The sequence below is a fragment of the Pseudorca crassidens genome, chromosome 4 (assembly GCF_039906515.1).
Source record: "Pseudorca crassidens isolate mPseCra1 chromosome 4, mPseCra1.hap1, whole genome shotgun sequence".
Classification (NCBI taxonomy): Eukaryota; Metazoa; Chordata; class Mammalia; order Artiodactyla; family Delphinidae; genus Pseudorca; species Pseudorca crassidens.
In genome coordinates, this window is record NC_090299.1 from 33,517,171 (window position 1) to 33,534,204 (window position 17,034).

Consider the following 17,034-nt stretch of genomic DNA (forward strand, 5'->3'; position numbering starts at 1 on the left):
GTGCCTCCTGCCTCTAGGACCTGTGAGTATAATAAACTTTGTTTCTTCCTAAGCCTCTCCTCTGACTCCTCTTGTGGCCTCACCTGACTGACCATCTCATTAAAGAATATAAAACAACCAACATGTGTCTTGCAGAGTTACTGTGAAAATATAATCAGTTAAAATATAATGCCGGGCTTCCCTGGTGGTGCAGTGGTTGAGAGTCCGCCTGCCGATGCAGGGGACACGGGTTCGTGCCCCAGTCCGGGAAGATCCCACATACATGCCGCGGAGTGGCAAGGCCCGTGAGCCATGGCCGCTGAGCCTGCGCATCCGGAGCCTGTGCTCCGCAACGGGAGAGGCCACAACAGTGAGAGGCCCACGTACCGCAAAAAAATAAATAAATAAAATAAAATAAAATAAAATATCATGCCATCATTACAGCGCCTAGTATGTAGAAAACCTTCAGTGAATGGTTGCTGTTAGGAAAAGTAAGCCTGATTAGGAGGTATAACTCCAACATTATGACCTGGATCACTGTCCAATGCTCATGCTTTATCTAAATATAAAGCCATGGAGTGTCTGCCCCTCTGTCTCCTGACGTAGCATCTGGGATGGAAAGGAATGCTGACCATTTCTGCATTATTATGAGCACATCAGTTTTTTGTTTGTTTGTTTGTTTTTTGCCACAGGGATTTCCTATCTCTTACTGTAATAGAGGCTGGAAGCAGAAGACCTCCTGTCTTTCAACAACAGGTATGAATTCTGCCAACAGACTAGCCAATTGAAGCTCACGGAGAGGGAGGGATTCACCTGGACTAGAGACATAAAGAGTTTATTATTTTAATGAAATAAAGATGAAAGTGACACATACCAACTCAAAAGAATGAAAAGAAAGCACTGTCTGGATTTGATATCCAGGTTCAGTTTCTAGGAGCAGCGCCAAATGCTCCCTGCCTGGCGGGAGCTGTCCTCTCAGCTCATGTCAACCCTTGGTGAAATCAACTCAAATTTCTTTATAGTCTAGAAGAGAGATTTATTTTTTCCATAAATAATTCAACAGGTATCTATTGCATAACTCTCGTGTGTGTTGTACTGTGGTACATCTAAGTCCTATCCAACCTTTCAGTCTGGGATTGAAGACAGCTTCATCCCTTACAGTCATTTAATTTGGTTTTCTTTTCTCAAACGCCCCCCCCCTGCCCCGCAAACCTGTAAAACAGATTATTGTCACCATGCTCTTGCCTTTTGTATAGTAATGAATCAATCTGTTTTACTCACCAAAAGTAACCTTAGGATGGGCTAGGAGAGAGGAGATTAAAACCTCATGGGTCAGGGGCTTCCCTGGTGGTGCAGTGGTTGAGAGTCCGCCTGCCGATGCAGGGGACACAGGTTCGTGCCCCGGTCCGGGAAGATCCCACATGCCGCGGAGCAGCTGGGCCCATGAGCCATGGCCGCTGAGCCTGCGCGTCCAGAGCCTGTGCTCTGCAACGGGAGAGGCCACAACAGTGAGAGGCCCGCGTACCACAAAAAAAAAAAAAAACAACCCTCATGGGTCAGATGTAAGCTATTATATATAGAATGGATAAACAACAAGGTCCTACTGTATAGCACAGAGAACTGTATTCAATATCCTATGATAAACCATAGTGGAAGAGAATATTTAAAAAAGAATGTGTATATATGTATAACTGAATCACTTGGCTGTATAGCAGAAATGAAAACATTGTAAATCAATTACACTTCAAATAAATAAATAAGTAAATAAATAATTTTTTAAGATGTCCAAAACAAAATCAAAAACAGAACCAAAAAAACTAATAGGGCAGGAATAAAGGTTCCCAAGGAATTTAGTAACATCCTGGAAACTAAAGGGGTCACACAAGATTCCTCAAGGTATAGATAATGTGATTTATAACCTGAAGGAATATGTTGGCCTTACCATCTGTGGTAAAGATTTGGATCTCCTTAGGGATGCTTCCATCTTTTCCCATTGACCTACCTATGTCTTTAAAACTCATTTTCTCCACTAAAGGTTTATTTGGCAAGCTGTTTGGAACTTTATCACTTTATTAATATTATTTTTTTAGAAATCTGCATGCTGCTTGAAATATGAAGAGTAAGATCATCAGATTTTCAACAAAAGCATAGTCAAGCGTTCTCCTTCTAGCAATGGTGAACTAGAATGTTTTGAACCAACCCTCTCTTCAAGAATTAGAAAAGCTACCTAGGTGGTAAGGAACTGGGTTAGAGGGGTCCGGACATGGGAACAGAGGGAACCCCCCAAAAATGAGCCTGAAATTCCCCGCTTCGCTTCTTCAGGCAAATGTCAATTATAAAAGTGGGAGCTGAGAGGTAGGACCCCAAGCGGAGCTCTCAGCAGTTGTATGGTCGGGGGAAGAAAAGTTAGAGTTCAGAGCTTGCCGGGGAGGATGGGACCTGGGCAACCCCCCAGATGTTCTTTTGGAATCTCAGAGGGGTATACCTGAAGAGTAAGAGTATGCTGGCTACAGACTAGCCTCACAAAGGTCAGAGCCTAATTGATTAGGTGATCTCTACCTGCTACCGCTATAGCCCAGCGGCCCGCCAGAGGCCAAACGAACCCTCTCTGGAGGAAAACAACATCACCTGTGGCCACAAATCATCTCTGAACGTTTTATATCAAAGTCTGGCTATCAATTCAAAAGTATCAAGCGTATAAAAATGAGACTGAAAGAAAAACAGAGGACGATAGAAACAGGCTTGCAGGAAGTATGGACATTGGAGTTATTCAATAGAATTTTTGAAAATTAGGATTAATATGTTTAAGAAATTAAAAGCCTGGCTTGAGAAATTTGGCAGAGAATGGGGAATGAAAATAAAAGTTAAAAAAAGGCAATTCTAGAATTGAAAACACAATAACTGATACTAAGAATTCAATGAATAGGTTTAAATAACAGATTAGATACAGTTGAAAAAGAATCAGATGAGTCAGAAGAAAACATCTAGATTGAATCATGGAGAGATAAACGGTTAGAAAATATACAAAAGAGTGTGAGCGACATCTGGGACAGGTGAAAAAGTCTAAAACATATGTAATCGTAATCCTAGAAGGAGAGAGACATCAGGACAAAGAGAATGGGGCAGAGTAAAGGTATGTAGAGATAATGGCTGAGAATTTTCCAAAATATTTGCAAAAATATCAAGCCAGATTTAAAAAGTGCCATGGGGGCTTCCCTGGTGGCACAGTGGTTGAGAGTCTGCCTGCCGATGCAGGGGACGCGGGTTCGTGCCCTGGTCCGGGAGGATCCCACATGCCGCGGAGCGGCTGGGCCCATGAGCCATGGCCACTGAGCCTGTGCGTCCAGAGCCTGTGCTCCGCAATGGGAGAGGCAAAGCATAATGAATCCCAAGCAGGATGTATACAAAGGAAACCACACCTAGATGATGCTGGTAAGATCAAAGACAAAATCTTAAAGCAGGTAAAAGAAAAAAAAGACATAAAAAATTCATTGGCTATTCCTACTTCCTTTCTTAGGGTGGGGCTAAGAGGAGAGCGTTGTGTGGCAGGCCTGTACAGACCACAGGTGGTCAAGTGAACTTGGCTTTGCTTTACTCTGTGTTTCTGTCCATTGTCAGTTACTTGGGGAAGCTGAGGCAGCATTCCTCATTTTCAAAATCCTTATTGTGTTTTCTTATGACAATGGATATTGTATTATATTGGTACTTAAATCCTGCTCTGCACCATATATATAACTAACTTTGAGCACTTGTGATGTGGTAGCCCCTATTACTATGCCCAATTTTAGGTAAGCGAGCCAAGGCTTAGAGAAGTTAAGTCATTTGGCTAAGGTCAGAGGGCTAGTAAAGCCTGGGTCGTATGGTAGTTCTATTTTTAGTTTTTAAAGGAACCTCCATACTGTTCTCCATAGTGGCTGTATCAATTTACATTCCCGCCAACAGTGCAAGAAGGTTCCCTTTTCTCCACACCCTCTCCAGCATTTATTGTTCGTAGATTTTTTGATGATGCCCCTTCTGAGCGGTGTGAGATGATATCTCATTGTAGTTTTGATTTGCATTTCTCTAATGATTAATGATGTTGAGCATTCTTTCATGTGTTTGTTGGCAATCTGTATATCTTCTTTGGAGAAATGTCTATTTAAGACTCCTGCCCATTTTTGGATTGGGTTGTTTGAACTACTACCATACGACCCAGCAATCCCACCACTGGGCATATACCCTGAGAAAACCATAATTCAAAAAGAGTCATTTACCAAAATGTTCATTGCAGCTCTATTTACAATAGCCAGGACATGGAAGCAACCTAAGTGTCCATCAACAGATGACTGGATAAAGAAGATGTGGCACATATATACGATGGAATATTACTCAGCCATAAAAAGAAACAAAATTGAGTTATTTGTAGTGAGGTGGATGGACATAGAGTCTGTCACACAGAGTGAAGTAAGTCAGAAAGAGAAAAACAAATACCGTATGCTAACACATATATATGGAATCTAAAAAAAAAATGGTTCTGAAGAATTAGGGGCAGGACAGGAATAAAGACGCAGATGTAGAGAATGGACTTGAGGACACGGGGAGGGGGAAGGGTAAGCTGGGACAAAGTGAGAGAGTGGCATGGACTTATATACACTACCAAATGTAAAATAGATAGCTAGTGGGAAGCAGCCACATAGCACAGGGAGATCAGCTCGGTGGTTTGTGACCACCTAGAGGGGTGGGATAGGGAGGGTGGCAGGGAGACACAAGAGGGAGGGGATGTGGGGACATATGTATATGTATAACTGATTCACTTTGTTATAAAGCAGAAACTAACACACCATTGTAAAGCAATTGTACTGTAATAAAGATATTAAAATAAATAAATAAATAAAATCAACAGAAAAAAAAGAAGTAAAGCCTGACTTCATGGCCCTGGCTCCCCTCACTTATGTCATCCAGTAGAAAGAGTAAACTCCTGATGGGAGATTACGACTCAACTTTCCATTCTCTCTCATACTGCCTAGGCTTTACTTGCTCAAATAATACTAACGACAACCCTCACAATGACAGCTGACTTCCTGGAGCACATGCAATACAGCAGGACTCATTTACTTCTTACATCCTTCTTGTGAGGTAGGTGCCAGTATTCTCCCATTTTACATATTAAAACAGAGAGGCACAGAGAGGTTAAGTAACTTGCAAGGTCACACAGCTGTTCAGTGGTGGAGCTGGAGTCCAAAACCAGGCAGTCTGGCTTTAGAACCTGTTTGTAACCATCACATTTCCTGCTCTTGCTATACTATTATTCATTAATAAGAGAAGTAGAGCGAGAGAGAGTGGACTGTTTCCCCCAGGACAAGGTTGGAAGCATCCTAATCATGGCTGTTAAAGATAGCACACACCTTGGCTGTGAGAGACCGTTTTTTGTAGAGATGTCTAAGTGAAGGCAAATGATCACATAGGAAATTTCAAGCTATTCCATTTGGCTCTAAGGACTTCTTCAGAACCTATGCAGTCATGTGTATTTTCCCCACAAGGTGAATTCTTAACTCATCTCTTTACCACAATTATTTTTATCACGTATTTTTCATTCTCCTATTTCTGTATCTCCCCAAGTTCATTTTACTTTTACCTATCCCTTAGGTTAAAAGGTAAATGAACTGGCTTTCTATCAGAAATAGTCCTTTGCTAGGTCCCAAATAAGTTGAAGCTCGACAAAAATGCTAAGGCCCTCAGAACTCGTTTAGAAGGAGAAAATCACCATGAAGAGAACAGGCCTACTGCTTGGGGAAGATGGTAAACGTTAACAGATGCCGGGAGGAGGCAAAGACTTTCAATAGCTGCCGTTCTTCTTCAAGGAAAATGGAGCATCTTCATGTTGAAAAGAGTAGGGCAAATGTAAAGCGAGCCATAATTTTACAAGCCACTCTCTACAAAGGAATTAAGTTATAAAATATGATGGTCTGATTTTCTCTAAGGCCATAGATATCTAATCCAACAGCGTAATTAACATTGAGTTGTAAATGTCATCAGTCTCAGAAGAGTGAATCCGCAACTCTTTGGTGGAAGTATTTCAAAGAAGATGCCATTATCAAATGCTCCCTTGCTGTCAATGGAGTGAAACATGTAAAATTTCTAAAACAATAAGGCTTCACTTGGTCTTAGGGCTCATTTGGTTGCAAGGAACAGAACCTCCCTCCGGCTACTACACGTAAATGAGGATTTATTATACAGCAGCTCCTCATGGGATTCAAGACAGGAAGGAGAGTCGAGTCCCATGGGGAATTAGACTTGGAAACTGAAAAGGCTTCAGGACAATGCAGCTGTTCTCAGGTTGCAAGTTCTCTCACCTACATTTTGTTTCTCCTGCCTTGTCCAGTCTCTCCCTGCAGACTGGCTCTCTGTGTGAGCCCCTCGCATGCATGGCCCTTAATAACTGTCATAGCCTCTCATTCCACAAGACCTTGAAGCTCTAATGACCACCTGGCACCTGACCCCCAGCCTGTGTCTCTCAGTTCAAATTCTCAAGAGAAAAATAATCAGACTTGTCTGGTTCATGGATCAGGTGTCCACCTTTTATCTAATCAAGGAGGGTTGGGTTTATTTGGTATAAACATAGGAACGAAGGGCCCAGGGCTGGTGCTCTAGTTGGCCGAGGGAGAGAGGTGTTCTTCAAGAAGAGAGCTGGGAAGAAATCTCAAAATGTGTCTCTAATCACTACAGTCTGGACCCAGGGCTTCATTGTCCTGGAACCCTCACAGTATCTTAAATAACTACCAAGGACAAGTTCAAATATTGGGTCAGGCTTTGGGAAAAAAGCCATTAAAATGGAAAAAGTAATATATATGTAAATTATTCTCCACCAAATGAGGTTTAAACTCATGAATTACTTTCCACCAATGAAATGAAATTCTAAAATTGAAATAAAAACTTTTAGTGACACATTCGAACATTAACTGAAGATTTTTTAGGACAAACACCGATGGAGTTGTGTATCTAAGATCAACATAATGTGATACATAAGGCAGACAATATCCAACTCAGGTATATGCAATAAATATTTATCAATACATGATTTTGAAGCAAAATGCCTCTTTATTGTGCTATAGCTTGACTGAGACAATGTGAACATTTTCAGGAGAGTCAGCAGAGAGTAGAATTTTTCATTTTTTCTCTGATACCTTCACCTAACCCGGTTGAAGTTTGTTTCTAAATCAGAGAAGGGCCAGGATCAAGAATTTCCTAGAGAGACAGCTTCTGTTGCCTCCGTCACCCCCAATAGGATCAAAGCCAGAGCCAGATCCTAGCCCTGCCCAGATTTGGGGGCCAGAGAGAGGGGAATTCACAGGATGTAATCAATTGGCTTGACTCAACTTCCCAGGGCCATCATTTCAGATCAGAATTTATCTCTGGCAGTGGAATAGTTTAACAGCAAAATATTCTCATTTTTTGAATATTACGTTATTTTTAATTTTTAACTAAAATGTAGGATATGCAATCTTTTAAATATTCAATGTTTATATCCACTGTTTTAAAAAATGGTTGTACATCCTATTCAAGCAAAAAAAAACATTTGATTATGCAGTTATATATATTCTTTAGAAAATTTTGAAACTTGGATTTTTTTATTTTAGTTTTTCAGTTATAATTAAAGTAAATTTTTTATTTTTGTCTATTACCTTGATTTTGTATTCTGTTTGACGCATGTGTGCTTGATCTTTTTTTCTTTTGAAATACAGTTTCCATGTCACTTTGTCACTGTATTGTTATTTTGTTTGAACCCTTTTACATTAAACATGTATAATTGAGTGGTTGTCATTTTCAGCCAAAAGTTAAAATAAAAAAGTTTTATATGGTTTTAACACTTGAGGATATCTTATTTTAAACGCAGCTATAGTTGTTAATGAAAGACAAACAACATTCTTCCAGAGGGGAAAGAAAATGTATCTGCAATTAATTGGGCATTGGCACTTGGCATACACTACTTATTCCTTGGCCTTTTTTTTTTTTTTTAATTTATTTAGTTTATTTATTTTTTGCTGCGTTGCGTCTTCGTTGCTGTGTGCGGGCTTTCTCTAGTTGCAGCGAGCGGGGGCTACTCTTTGTTGCAGTGCTCAGGCTTCTCACTGCGGTGGCTTCTTTTGTTGCGGAGCATGGGCTCTAGGCTCGTGGGCTTCAGTAGTTGTGGCATGCAAGCTCAGTAGTTGTGGCCCGCAGGCTCTAGAGCACAGGCTCAATAGTTGTGGCACACGGGCTTCGTTGCTCCATGGCATATGGCATCTTCCTGGACCAGGGCTCAAACCCATGTCCCCTGCATTGGAAGGAGGATTCCTAACCACTGCACCACCAGGGAAGCCCTCCTTGGCCTTTATTTGCAGAGAGGGAAAGGAAGTTGGACAAATAAGCAGAATTTTTCAGTTACTTTTCCAGGAAAAACAACAGCGCTGGTAGGTCAGCACTATTCCTGGTTTTCAGATGAAGAACCTGAGACTTAGAGAGATTAGGTAACTCACCCAGGGTCACACGGCTAGTAAGTGACAGAGCCTGGTTGCTAATTCAGGTGTGTCTGATTCCGAAACCCATGGTCTCTCGCACCGTGTGGTCTGATGGTTCCACAAACTTAGATTCACAGCAGGTATTCCTAGGGCAGAGAACATGTATGTTTGAATTAGTTATAGCCCACTTCAATTTAAAGCTCCATTTTAAGTGTCTGTAGGAGCATGCTAGGGTGGTAGGAAAGTGATTTTCTCACTCCATCATTACAAAATTACACTCACTGTAACGTTATGACAACCCACTTTCTCCTGTAAAAGAGGAGAATGATAATATATTGGCTATAGAGACTTGTTCAGTAAACTCTCATTAGGTTTGAATTATTATATCTAGAAGTAGACCCACAGACATTATACTGTAATTACATGAAAAGAGCAACATCAAGGCTTTCTTTTCTCTTTTTTTCCCCAGTCTCAGTCGGTTCTCAGAACACACTCCATCACCTGACTTCCAGGACACGGACTGCACAGTGGTCACCTCATTGTTGACCAGGGCTCACAGTCACAGTGGCAGTGGCCTCTCTAAACCTCCCTCATCTCTAGTTTAACCCACTGTCCCTCATCTCCCCAACCCCGGTCCCCTGGCCCTACTTCACCAGACACACTTTGGTAATCCTCTCAGGCTCCACGGCAATATAGAAAATACTGTGGGTTCATCCAGTGCATCTGGGATCCGCGGGGGGCACCTCTCACACTCCAATTTCCTTCCTCCCACCTGGCGGGGCCTGGGTCCCCCCACAGACCGAGTGGCCCAGGCCTCTGCCTCTGGTCTGTGCAGCCAAGGCTATTCTATTTGAGTGTTCTAAGACTGATGATTGTTACAGTTATGGTAAAAGGAACATTGTTTTTTCTTGGGGGATTCTGGAGATTTTCTTACTGGGGAAAGGTCTCAAAGCCATTTATACTCAGCTGACGGGGTAAAGACTGAGATTAAGAAGAATGGATATGTCACAGCATCTTCTGTAAGTTAAGGTAAAGAGTCATGGATGGAACTAGTAAAAATCAGGACATTCCTTTGGCTTCCCAAACAAAATGTAACGTCTAAGTGAGCACTGAGGTGGTGTATCAGACCCAGGAGGCTGGGGCCAGGAAATGCCTTATCCAAGCACTGTCTGCACAGGAGTTTTGAGCCGGAGACTTAGTTTCTTCCTCCTGATCTCCCCTCAGAGCCTCCTTTAGGTTTTCTGTTACCTTCCTCCTCAAGTAAAGTTCCCCCAGAGAGAGAGCCATGCACATCTGTTTTTGTGAGATGATAAAAAGGAGCTCTAACCGTGACAAAGATACCATGTAGAAGTTGCAATGGAAAGAGTTTAAATTATTTTTTCCTTCACTGATGAGAAAAAGAAATATTTTAAGTTCATCAATCTAAAATTTCTTGTTTGTGATTTTAAGTAGTGAGGGTATTTAATATAATATAAATAAATAAGTAATAGATTTATGGTTATTTCATCTATATCCCTAAAAGTTTTTTTTTTTTTTCTTTTTTTCTGGCCTTGGCCGTGCCATGCGGCTTGCAGGATCTTAGTTCCCCAACCAGGGAAGGAACTCGGGCCCCCTTGGCAGTGAAAGCACAGAGTCCTAACCACTGGACTGCCAGGGAATTCCCTATATCCCTTAAAGTTTATATGTACAAGTGGGACAAAAAAATTGGGAGAAGGACTATCTCATGGATAAATGGGGATCCCATCACTTGTCATTAAACGATTGATTTTTTAATCTCTCCATTTGTTCCAATGTTTGTTTCTATCTCTCAGTAAAACTTAGGTAGGGAATAATATGACGACAAATAAGAAAGATTATTATGCTAGCTATATGTAAATGACCTGGAGAAGTGGAGATCTGGAAGGGAGGATACCGTAGTTATAAAAGAGCACAGGGAACTGAAAAAGAAGTGAGGTTTTCAAGAACTTTAACCAAGAAAACCTCAACAGGTCTTGATGATGGATCAGGCGTAGAGGATGGCATTATAAATAATGAAGTCAATGTGAGGCCGAATTCGAGGACTGTTCCTTGGGAAGTTTCACAGGAGAGGCAGTATTAAGACTGGCCTGGCTCTGACTGTCTTGATCCTGATTCTTCACCCTGTATCCATCTAATTAAATATTGCTGATGGGGATGGGGATGTTAACTCTTCACGATGCAGTAGTTTGTCGTTTCTCTAGGCGGTAGTATCAGAGAACCAACTTCTGTTCAATTCCTACACCCTCATTTAAGGGAGAAAGAAGCCTGAGATGTGAGAGCTCTGAGGAGAAATGGGAAGGAAATAATGGATTCCCTGGCAAGCCTAGTCCCCAGAAATCCTGCACGAGCACAATCCTAACCCTTCTCCTAGGCTGATAGTTGTTAAATTGATGTTAGTGTCAGTTGGGTTGTACAAAGATAAAGGTCCTTTCTTGGAGGAATTCCAGTGAGAACTTGAGCTCATGTTGCCTGATGCCTCAGCCCTTCTTCCTCATCCCGGTCAACGCATCTACCTGGTGTAAATATCTCCTGACTCATATTAGCCCCAGCTAGTGGAAGCAACTCTTCATTCTCACTCTGTTACTCAGAAAAAAACTGTGGGTAGGAAGTAAATCCCAGTAGACACACTAAACATCTCCCCTCCAAACACATGCTAGGGAGACTCATACTTACATTGTTTGGGAGATACACAAACACAAATATTGATAGTTTGGAAAGAAGGACAATTTGATGTTAAAATTCAAAATTAGCTAACTGCTCAAATACTCCAAGTGATTGCATATATGTATGTTGGTCAAAGAGTGCCTGGGTATAAATTGTGAGCTACTTAGTTGAGGTACTATTTAAAACATTATGGCTCTCAATTTTCTCTAAATTAATATACCAGTTATTCAGAAATGCAATTTTTAAAAAATTAAATGAGTTGTTTTATAATTTTTTTTTTTTTTTTTTGCGGTACGCGGGCCTCTCACTGTTGTGGTCTCTCCCGTTGCTGAGCACAGGTTCAGCGGCCATGGCTCACGGGCCCAGCCGCTCCGCGGCATGTGGGATCTTCCCAGACCGGGGCACAAACCCATGTCCCCTGCATCGGCAGGCGGACTCTCAACCACTGTGCCACCAGGGAAGCCCCTGTTTTTTAATTTTGAAGTATTGCCCATACATGGTAAATCAAATTAAAGCAGCAGAAAACAATATACAATCAAAAGTAAGACACTGTTCTCCCTTCCTGTACCCTCAATACCACTTCCCAGAAGTAACTGTATCAGTCATGAATACTTTGGCTGCAAGTAACAGGAACCCCTATTAATACTGGCTTTTGTTAACTTATATGAAATTCAGAGGTAGGTGGTCAGGGTTGATTGTACTTTGTGACATAATCAAGAAGTCACCCTCTATTCACAGTGTACCAGCAGTGTCACACCTCATTGCCACAAGGAGGCTAACACGGCTCTAGGCGTTTTCAAATCAAAGTTTCCTAAGCAGGAGGGAATGGGCTAGAAGCAGAAAAAGCTTTCTCTTCATGCACATCCTTATTTCCCGAGGAGGGAAATCCTCCTAGAAGCCCTAAGCAGACTTCCCGTAATCTCTCATGCCCCAGACAAGAACTGACTCCTAGCCCTAGACCCACCATGGGCAGAAGAGAATGAGACCTGTGACTGATTTAGGTTCATAGTAACTCCTCCCCTGGGTGGGCACATGGCTGCCTCAACAAAACCAGTGTTCTGTTGGCAAGAAAGAAGGGCAATGGCTATTGGGCAGGCAACCACGAGTGATGGCCAGAATGAAAATGATCAACTGTGTCTTAATATCTGCCCAGAAATTTTCTGTATGTATTTAAGTAAATATATTGTGAGTACTATATACTGTATCATATGTATGGATATGCCATATATATGGTCACATATGTATATATATGCACATACACACAAATATCCACACATGATACTTGCTTAAGTATCTTACATTTTTTAGATAAATGAAGTACTCTATGCATATTGCTTAGCATATAACTAGCATATAGTAAGTGCTTTATCAATGCTAATTACTATTATTCTTACTTATAGTTTTGTTATTATTACAGTCTTTAGGACAATATACACCCTTTTTAAAAAGAATGAGGCTCATTTTCTAGCAAATGCTAAATTTTACTTTGCCAGTACTTTAAAAAATTATGCCAGCACTTTTATTTTGGGCTATTGAATACTCTTGAAGATATGAGCTGCATAGCTCCTTTTAAGAGAGATAAGAATTACTGTGGTCAGCAGTAAATTCCATTGAAACATAGTGAAATAATTTTGTGAATAATAACTAGGTGACTAAATGTTTACTTTCTGATGACTATCGAAACACTAATATTTTCTAATCATATTAATATGCAGGCAGAAGTAAGAAGGTTAGGTATGAAACATTTTTTGGTGTATTTGCACAAAATATTATGTTAGCAAGTGAATTTTACATTATTGACAGATTCTTTTGGAAGAAAAAAAATAACTTCACTACTATTTGCCTAATATATGCAGCACAGAGAACATGAGAGTTGTTTGAGAAATTCTCATTGGAAGAGAAGGCTATTATAGACACTTTAAGCAAAAGCAAAACACTTTTCTTCAAGTATTTGACATAACTGGATGAAAGTCTGTGGGAGTGAAAGGGAGCAGAGGAGGGAAGTCTCCTTAGTTATCCCTGAAATAGGATCCTGACCAAGAGCCTCAGGTAGGTGAGTGCCCTTCAGCTGACCTCTTATAGTCCTTAAGGCCAAGCTGTAAAATGGCTTGTCTTTAAGGTAAAAGCAATATCTTTGAATCCAAAATATATAAACAGCTCATACAGCTCAATATCGAAAAGCAAACAATGCAATCAAAAAATGGGCAGAAGACCTAAATAGACATTTTTCCAAAGAAGACATACAGATGGCTAACAGGCACATGAAAAGATGCTCAACATCACTAACTATTCACTAATTATTAGAGAGATGCAAATCAAAACTACAATGAAGTATCACCTCACACCAGTCAGAATGCCTATCATCTAAAAAAAAAAAAAAAAAAACCCCACAAATAACAAATCTTGGAGAGGATATGGAGAAAAGGGAACCCTTGTACACTGTTGGTGAGAATGTAAATTGGTGCAGCCACTGTGGAAAACAGCATGGAGATTCCTCAAAAAACGAAAAATAGAACTATCATATGACCCAGCAATTCCACTCCTGGATACGTATCTGGAAAAAATGAAAACACTAATTCAAAAAGATACATGCACCCCAATGTTCGTAGCAGCACTATGTACAATATCCAAGATATGGAAGCAACCCTTGTGCCCATCAACAGATGAATGGATAAAGAAGATGTGGAATATTGCTCAGCCATTAAAAAGAATGAAATTCTGCCATTTGCAGCCACATCAATGGACCCTGAGAATATTACGCTTAGTGAAATAAGTCAGACAGAGGAAGACAAATACTGTATGACACTACTTATATGTAGAATCTAAAAAATAATACAAATGAATGTATATGTGAAACAGAAACAGACTTACAGACATAGAAAATAAACTAGTGGTTACCACTGGGGGGAGAGGGGTAAGTTAGTAGTATGGAATTAAAAGATACAAACTGCTATGTATAACACAGATAAGCAACAAGGCTATATTGTATAGGACAAGGAATTATAGCCATTATTTTGTAATAACTTTTAATGGAGTATAATCTGTAAAAATACTAAATTGCTATGCTGTACACCTAAAATTAGCATAATATTGTAAATCAGCTATACTTCAAATTAAAAAAAAATCTTTATTCTAGCCATATTGGCATTTTAACACACACACAAAGTAAAAGTGTGTCTTTTAGTCCCCCTTTCTCTTTGTTTCTCATCATTTGTCCTAAAATATGTTGCTAAGTATGAAAATATTATGATTATATATGTTATTTAATCTCTCAGACTTCATGTTTTTCCATTTCCAAAGTAAGTGTGTTGAATTAAATGCTGGCTAAGATCTCCTCCAGGTCTAAAATTCTAAGTTAAAGATCAGTGTTTTCCAGAAGTGATTGGTCAGCAGAATCACCTGGAGGCCCTTACAAAAATACAGGTTCCTAGATTCAACCTTCAGACATTCTGATTCATTCATTCATCAAATGATTACTGAGGGCCTTGCATGATATTCTGGATACACAGTGATGAATGAAACAGATATAGTCCCATTCTGCCCCAGCCTCTACAGAAGGACTGAGATTGAAATCAGGAATCTGTGTTTTAAAAATGCTCTCCAGGCAATTCTGACAAGTAGACAGTTTAGAGAAGCAATGTTTCAGACCAAATGCAAACAAGAGACATTTCTGAGGGACTGTTTTAATTTTACTTGGGATGAACTCAAATCTACACTCCAGAAACACTTCTATTTTTCACTGAAAAAACCTTAAATAGCTTCTCTAAAACATGTGTGTGTGGGTGCCTGTGTATCTTACACTGAGACATAAATGTTAACAAGAAAACACACTTAACAGATGTAGTTGTAGTATGCTAGTACTGGATGAGGTTTTAGCAAATTAACATTGCTAGTTGGTACATTACTACAGACACCTGCACAATATAAAAGAAATTAGTATTTGATGTGGAATACTGAGAGTTAAAGTTCAGATTGCTTATGCAAATAAGTAAGTTATTCATTTTGAATTCTATTACTGACTTTGATTTGATCTTTGAGGAATCTTAATGCCTTTTACCTACTTTAATGTTCAACATTTGGAAACTTGCTAAAGTGTTTGACTTTATGACCAATGAATGCTGAGATTTACTAATAGATATTTTATGCTTGCTATGGTCACACAACTCTATTTTCCTTCCAATAATACCAGACTGAGAAGTTACCAAATTGAAATAAATGAAAGAATCCCTGTTTCTATGCTACCAAATTATAAACACAATGACGATTTGACCTAACTTCAGGAAGTGTAATTCTAGGAGGCCACCATGATAAATGGTTAACAAAGGAGCTATGAATAGCCAACCCTTAACTGTTTGATCTGTAAATTAGTCAGAGGCTTGATCACAAGATTTTTCCCCCCATACACACCTACATTCCAATATGGCCAGTAAAAAAGAAAAAGATACCTTTCAAAGCACTCCATGGCTATTCAGTGTAGTTTCTTTGTATCAATCAGGGTTGCAGCAGGTGGTTCAAATGAAGAGGTTTTACTGCAGGGACCACAAGCATGTGAAGGCCTGGGGAAGGGAATAATGAAGGGATGTGAAAAGCTAAAAGACCAGCAAAAGTGGGAAGCAGGTAAACAGCCTTGGGTGTAAAAAGACAAGAGGAGGAAACCATAGCCCAGACTGGAACCATGGAGGAAGAGGAAGGGCCCATCAAAAGGAGCTGTAGTCTTTAGGGCAGACAGAGTACTGGAGACCCCTCCCTGAAGCAGCAAGTAATACCCTTACCTCTCTCTCCCTTCCTTTCTACCTTCAGAATTTCTGCGCATGCTCCCCCAGTGTCAGTTTCCTGGGGGCACTGGCAGAGCAGGAAGTGGTTAGGGGGTGTGTGGACGATATAAGGAAAACCCTCAGACTCTCTAAAAAGACAATTTATAGCGGGCATTTAAAACCATGCTCCATGCTTTAGGCACAGACTATTTACTTTGTGGATCCGTGACTGTTTTCAAATCTAAACTCTGTTTTTGATTCCACGTTTTATTTTCTATGTTTTTACTAAATTCTAGCTGCAAGAATTACATGTTTTTGTGCTGCCTCCTCCTCTCATTAGTTATTATGTTGTTAGTAGTAAATTGTAACCAAGGAGCCAAATCTAATACACAAAAGATATTTTGGATTAGCTGTAAAGGGCTCCTCTAATTTAGGAAGGGTAATCCAGAATTTTACTTTGCTGATTAAAATAATAGATTATATAAATACTGTATGCTAACACATATATATGGAATCTATAAAAAAAAAAAGAAAGAAATGGTTCTGAAGAACCTAGGGGAAAAGAAAAAAAAAGAAGGAAAAAAGAAAAAAGAAAAAAATAGATTAAATCACAATTCAGTTTATGTGTGCATTCACTCTTATTACAGGCAGTTGGCTGGGCGGTTACAGAGCCTCTATCATTAGCGTGGGTGTGGGCCTGAGTCAACACACACAAAAGCTGTCTTCTTGAATGCTTGGGTAATTGAAAATGCCAAGACACATTTTACAAATTCAGCAAGGAAAAGAGTAATCAAACCTGGAGGAAAAATTGGCTTTGAGATGCTGCAAGATGAAACAGCAACAGCTCAAATGTCGTTGCCTAGAGGACAACCAGAGTTAGGCTAGCTGCCGCTCATGTGACTTCACAAAAGGTTACCCAGAAGGGACAGCACCCACTTCAGGAAGCGCAAATGTCGTTGCCAGGACCTGATGTTCTTGGAGTGCAGTTATATAAAAAGACCAAAGGCAACTTGATCCAGAGTGATAGATTGAACATCATATAAATGATTTGTACATTCAGAAAACAGAATACCTTTCCCAAGAAAAAGCTTGAAAAAGAGCATCAGAACACTAGTATCACAAAGAAAGATGCTGGTTACTAG

The 17,034-nt window shown here is 40.1% G+C and overlaps 1 long non-coding RNA gene and 1 other non-coding gene across 2 annotated transcripts; both read right to left on the reverse strand.

Moving 5' to 3' along the window:
* Positions 1 to 856: 856 nt before the first annotated feature.
* Positions 857 to 16,278, reverse strand: LOC137223110 (uncharacterized). Its single transcript, XR_010942720.1, has 3 exons — positions 15,584 to 16,278; positions 8,475 to 8,602; positions 857 to 1,002 (listed from the first exon to the last, which is right to left on the reverse strand). It is a non-coding gene; the product is annotated as an uncharacterized lncRNA (long non-coding RNA).
* LOC137224153 (small Cajal body-specific RNA 18) lies at positions 8,923 to 9,005 on the reverse strand. The gene has a single exon (XR_010943254.1). It is a non-coding gene; the product is annotated as a small Cajal body-specific RNA 18 (non-coding RNA).
* Positions 16,279 to 17,034: the final 756 nt, after the last annotated feature.